This window comes from Emydura macquarii, unplaced genomic scaffold (assembly GCF_026122565.2).
Source record: "Emydura macquarii macquarii isolate MOO-44397 ecotype Brisbane River unplaced genomic scaffold, CSIRO-AGI_Emac_v2 contig_2302, whole genome shotgun sequence".
Taxonomy (NCBI): domain Eukaryota; kingdom Metazoa; phylum Chordata; order Testudines; family Chelidae; genus Emydura; species Emydura macquarii.
In genome coordinates this window covers 33,316-39,606 of record NW_027132439.1, presented here as the reverse complement: position 1 = coordinate 39,606, position 6,291 = coordinate 33,316, and the positions used below count along the sequence as shown (strand labels likewise).

Genomic DNA, 6,291 nt, shown 5'->3' with positions numbered 1-6,291 from the left:
ATTTAACCAAGCCACCCCATAGATTCATATATTCACCAAACTTTGTTACTCATACATCAATCTCTAGCTCCTTTTGGGATTGTTCATCTCCTTTTAGTTCATCCATGTCTAATAAATGGCTAACTCATATTTACTCTTTTCTGATACAATAACCAAAATTTATCTCACAGAGCTTCCACGTCTGTGGCAGCATGGCTACCACAAGCTGCTCTCTTGCTAATCAATGCCCTTGAAAGTTTTCTTTTCCTGTATGGACATTATCAATGAGTCCCTTCTTGCTAAAGTTGAGTGTTCCTTTTAAACATGGATTGCTGACGAAAGGAAATAATCTTTGGATGAACCCTGTGCATTTTCAGTGTCTCAACGGTCAATGATTGTGAGAGTCAGTTGTATTTTTTTTCTAGTAGTCTACCCACACAATTCCTGATTCTTTTCTTTCTTTCTTTTGTGTCTTCTGTGTTGCTCCCATTCAGCCTAAGGTGATCTTTTGTCCCTTTCAGGTTTACTGAGGTGTCTTTTTGCTCAGGAGGCAACATTCCACTGTGAGATAAAGATCTTTGCCAGAATTGTTGATAGAAATTTCCATATAGTTAGTAAAAAATTGGTTAGTCCATAATTCATAGGATCACTGCAGCCTTCTTACACTTTCCAACCCATACTTCTTTAATTTGCTGGAAAGAATACTGTGGAAGACCATATCAAAAGGTTTGCTAAAGTCAAGGTATATCAGGTCCACTGCTTTCCTCACATCCACAGAGCCAGTCACCTCTTCATAGAAGGCAATCAGGTTGGTCAGACATGACTTGTCCTTGGTGAATCCATGTTGTCTGTTCCTGATCACCTTCCTCTTTTCCAAGTGCCTCAAAATGGATTATTTGAGGACATGCTCCATGATTTTTCCAGGGATTGAAGTGAGGCTGACCGGTCTCTTGTTCTCCAGATCCTCCTTCTTCCCTTTTTTGAAGATGGGCACTATATTTGCCTTTTTCCAGTCGTACGCGATCTCCCCCAATCACCACGAGTTTTCAAAGATAATGGCCAATGGCTCTGCAACCACATCAGCCAATTCCCTCAGCACCTTCGGATGCATTGCACCCAGCCCCATTGACTTGTGCATGTCCAGCGTTTCTAAGTAGTCCTGAACCTGTTCTTTCACCACCGAGGGATGTTCACCTCCTCCCCATACTGTGCTGCCCAGTGCAGTAGTCTGGGAGCTTACCTTGTCTGTGAAAACAGAGGGGAAAAAAGCACTTACTACATCAGCTTTTCCCACATCATCTGTCACCAGGTTGCCTCCCCCATTCAGGAAGGGACCCACACTTTCCCTGACTTTCTTTTTGTTACTATCATACCTGTAGAAACCCTTCTTGTTACCTTTCATGGCCAGTGCTAGTGGACTATCACACAAAACACCTTGCCAGCGGAGGAACCTGTCACACAGCTAAGCTCTTCCAAGGTCCTCTTTATGACATTTGTAATATTTATCAATTTTTCTATATTCTCTGTGCTTGGTTGGGTTGTCAGCTTCTATCAGGCTGGGTCCCAAAACAGTATTTCTAGGCCTTGGAGGTTATTTCTTATTAATGATACAGAAATCTTAGTTTTGTTGATAAGGATGAATCCAGTAAGACCGAATAGATATTAAATACTCTACAAAAATTACAACATGTAACAGTGAATTGGCCAGATTCCCAGTGGGTGTGAATCAGCCATAGCTCCGTTGGAGTTAAGGGGCCAGATCCCCTGCTGCAGTCAGAACAGCTGTATCGCTATTGATGTTAGCAGGACAGATTAAAGAGTTATTAGGCCAGAGAGCGATCATTTTATACCAGGAGACCCAGTATCCAGTCTCCTCTCTCCAATGCTTCTTTAATTATTGAACCAGAGTGGAACAGGTTCAGCAGGAGAGACAAAGCAAGGCCCGCATCAGACTGTCCCATGGCCCCAGCTGAGCTGAGATTTTGTGAATGCCTGTGTGGCCTGATTCTGGTATTTAGGTGCTTAAAGGGGCAGTTAGGTGCCTAAATCCTTGTCTTTATCTGGCCCATTTTGTCTGTGTGAAACACACAAATTCCAAACAGCTTATCACTACCTGTTTCTCTAAATCTTGTCTATTTAAAAACAAAACAAAACATTAATTTATTCTTCTGACTAGATTATCTCCACAGGCCCTTTCAATTCACTTTTTTTAAGATGTGTTATTTTCATTTTTTTCCTTACAGCTCACAGTTTTCCTGAATAAATATCAATGGAAAATCAAACAACAGTGATTGAATTTATTCTCCTGGGACTTTCCAGTGACTCTCAGATGCAGATTCTCCTCTTCCTGGTGTTTTTTTGTTATTTACCTAATCACTCTGGTTTGTAACGTAATGATCATGGTGGTGATAAGAGCTGATTCTCACCTTCACACCCCAATGTACTTCCTCCTCTTCCATTTATCCTTTGTTGATATCTGCTATTCCTCAGTCACGGTGCCTAAGATGCTGGTCAACTTCCTAGAAGAACATAAAACTATTTCCGTCCATGGCTGCATTGCCCAGATTTTCTTCATCCTCTTCACAGCTGGTGCTGAAGTTTTCATTCTCTCGGCCATGGCTTATGACCGCTATGCTGCCATCTGTGACCCATTGCGTTACATGGAGATAATGAGCAAAGGGATCTGTGTTCTGCTGGTGTGTGGGGCATGGACAATAGGCTTCTTTCATGCACTGCTAAACACAGTTTTTACATTTGAGTTGCATTTCTGTGGGCCCAGTCAAATCAGCCACTTCAGCTGTGAGCTCCCTCATATAATACAACTGTTCTGCACTGAGACCCTCACCAATCAAGTGGTGTTTCTTATTTCTATTGTGGTATTTGGAACAAGCTTGTTTCTCCTCAGCCTGGTCTCCTATATTCACATCTTCTCTGCCATCCTGAAGATACACTCTGAGGATGGAAGGCATAAAGCCTTCTCCACCTGCAGATCCCATTTTATTGTGGTTGGTCTGTGGTACCTGACAGGTTTTTTCCAGTACACAAAACCTAGCTCACTCTCCTCTGTGTTGCTGGATGAAATGCTCTCCCTCCAGTACAGCATCTTGATGCCCATGTTCAACCCCATCATCTACAGCCTGAAAAACAAGGAGGTGAAAAGAGCACTAAGGAAAATGTTGGGGAAATGGATCTTTCTCAAGTAGTGTTGATGATCTTATTTAATTTATTTTTAAATCATAGAGCATTGAACTGTAGATAACTAGGGTCTGAGACATTCAGAGCTCAGGTGACTGACAGACAGGTTGGGACAAAACCTCAGTGGACCTAAATCAGTGTGGTTCTAATGAAATCAATGGGCTAGATCTGCAGTTACACAAGAGTCACTGGACTGGATCCTGGGTCTCCAACATTCAAAGTGAGTGCGCTGGGCACCAAGCTGTTGAGGCATTCATCCACTTCTCTCCTGCCTTTCTCTGAATAGCTCTTTAATCTGGCCCACTGACTGCAATGGAGTTATGGCCAGTTTATTATTATCTATTAATTTGTGTTCTCTTTTTTTGGCCTAATTTGTTGGAAACCCTATTTAATATTTTAGTACCTTATTGAACTGTACCACATTGAAGTCTCAAGGGGATTTTAGTAATAATGGGTGGGACCAATGAGTTTGCTCCCCAGGTAGGGCTATATACACAAAGGGAGTAAGGCTTGAACAGGAGTATTTGAGATCCAGCCACATCAGGATAGCCCATATCCCAGTGGTTAGGGAACCCACATGGGAGGAGGAGGATTCGTTGGACAGTCAGTGTGTTAGGGTTTCCCTGTCCCGTCTCTCCCATTTCCTAAACACAGTTCACCAGAAAGTGAGAGTCCAGAGTCCAATCTGCAGGCAATGCAATGGGTATAATTGGGGCTAAACAAGCAAGCATAAAACCATAGCCCTTCACACTAGTCAGCCTTCCTTTCCCATAAACTTATCTCAATATGCCGATAGAGTTTCCTTCCGCTCTTGACCCTTTCCTCTTGTCTTTAAACAGATATTGAACTTTATAAATAATTGAGGGACCCAAAGGATTAAATACTTAATAACAAAGCCAAAGAACACTAGCTGGCTGTTTTTGGCACAAAGTGCTTATAAGTTCTGCAACTTTGAATGAAAAATTCAAATGGACCTGTAGTGGAATATCCATTTTAAACACAAAATAGGATTCCATAAAGCAGAAGTCATATTACGTTTTGGAGAGTCTTGAGTCTAAGGGTTTTGGTATCTCCTCTTTTGTATCTCGTGTGCAGGATTGGAAGCAAGGTTACATTTTGGCCAATATCACTTTATGGTCCTTCAGTGTTTCATTCTCACACCTCTCTTTATCTCCCTTCCTCCTCCCAACCGATTGCTTGACCTGGCTCTAGCATCCGTCTTGAAGAGGAGTCAGAGCTTTCCTTCATTTGTACATTCATATGTCAAACCTCCGCTACACCTTGAAATTTTTTAACTACATCCCTTATCTCGTCTCACAGTACTAAAGAATAGCCATCTAGTGGTGGTTAGGCTGTGAGCCACAATAGGAATTCTATAAGATTCCTTGTTTAATTGCTTGAGTAAAATAGAAATAGATGTAGATAGATTTTTCCTTTGTCTGTTACTTCAATCACCCTGACATCTGCTGGAAGAGCAATATTTTGAAGATTGATATAATAATGATTATTGTTTAAAATGTAATATTGCTTAATGATGGAATTTGTTATTCCTTGACATAAGTGAATTCCATTTAGTTAGGTTCCTCCATTTTGCTGTTTTTCTGAACCTTGTACTATTGAATCTAAAAATATTTTGATTAACTGTTTTTTGGATATGAGTGAGGAATGTGTGTGTAGGGTGTGAATAGATAAGGAGAGACACCAGCCCAATCCGTTTGGACAACCAAGAGGTGGTCTAAAGATGCCAGCTGCAACTATCATTCTGACCCTGAAGGCCAAAGAATGCACATTTAACAACTCTAAAGCATGGTAGAATCCACCCTGAGAATGCAACAAAGTATGAACTAAGAGGAGGAGAGGTGATGCTTGTAATTGACTGGTGATTAAGTACCATACAGAATCACACAGCAATACTCATAGGATTGTATGGGGACCAACCACTATAAAGACGAGGTGAGAACATGGAAACTTTGGATTCGTTTTGCAATCATCACAGAGAATCGGATTACGCAGTGACAGAGGCCCTGCTCCCGCCCCTCGTGCTCAGCCTACTTGGCCAATAGACTGTCTTGAGCAACGCATAATAAGGACTGGTAATTATATTATACCATCTTACAGAACTCTTGGTTGTGAATGGGTGTGTGAATATGTGAATATAATAGCTTTTTAAGATTTGTTATTTAGAATAAATGTGGTGTATTGCCTTAGCCCCGGAATAAGATCCTGCAGTCTTTTCTTTTACAAGTATAACAAGGCAAGAGCAACATACAATGTCTTTGTTCTTTGTTTACCTGTGTATCTTGAAGACCTGAGTTTTAGTAGGGCAAGCAGGCCCAGCAGCAGGCCCAGAATACCATCTCAGGCAGATACACAGGCCTAAATACTTATACAAAATTAAACTTTATACTGCTAATCCTGATACTGACTGTGTTATGTGGACTCTTTGGGACTATAGATGGATCCAAATTAATACATACAAAGTATTTTGAGATCATTGTGGGTCCCGGATGCTGCTGAAGAAAACTGCTCAATTCTACCATTGTCTGTGTGATAGAAACATGAAAATTGCCATAGTGAATCCAGCATGAGGGCCATATGTAGTCCAGTGTCCTGTTCCGGACAGTGACCAGAACCAGACATTCAGAGGAAGTTTCACTGTTGACAGATGTAGAAAAATCGGCCCCCACAGTAGAGTTGTTTATAATTAGATAATGGCTTAATCCCTGAAGCATGATGTTTAATATCCCTTCAAAATATATTATCATAATTCAGTATAATAACCCTGAATATTTTTCTTATCTTAACCTTTAAATGAATTTTGATACGTTTTTTGTCTCAATGTCTTTCAAGTGGCAAGAAATGCCACAATCTAATTACGTGTCTTCTTCATGCCATGAGCACATGTGTTGAACACCCTCCCAATACTAGTTCACCAAACCCATCATGCTCACCTTATGATAATTCTATAGGAAGATGGAGAGGTGGCCTCTGCTGAATGGGCTTTTTCATTCGTCTGTTGTGTTTACGTGCATCTCTTCTTTTCTATAGACATGATACTGCACATACTTGAGTATTTAGACTAAATGGACATTTTCCTACAGCCTGTCTGCAGTCAGT

At 41.0% G+C, this 6,291-nt stretch overlaps 1 pseudogene; it reads left to right on the top strand.

The window, feature by feature from the left end:
* Positions 1–2,248: 2,248 nt before the first annotated feature.
* Positions 2,249–3,182, top strand: LOC137161478 (olfactory receptor 5V1-like; annotated as a pseudogene).
* The last annotated feature ends 3,109 nt before the right edge of the window (positions 3,183–6,291 follow it).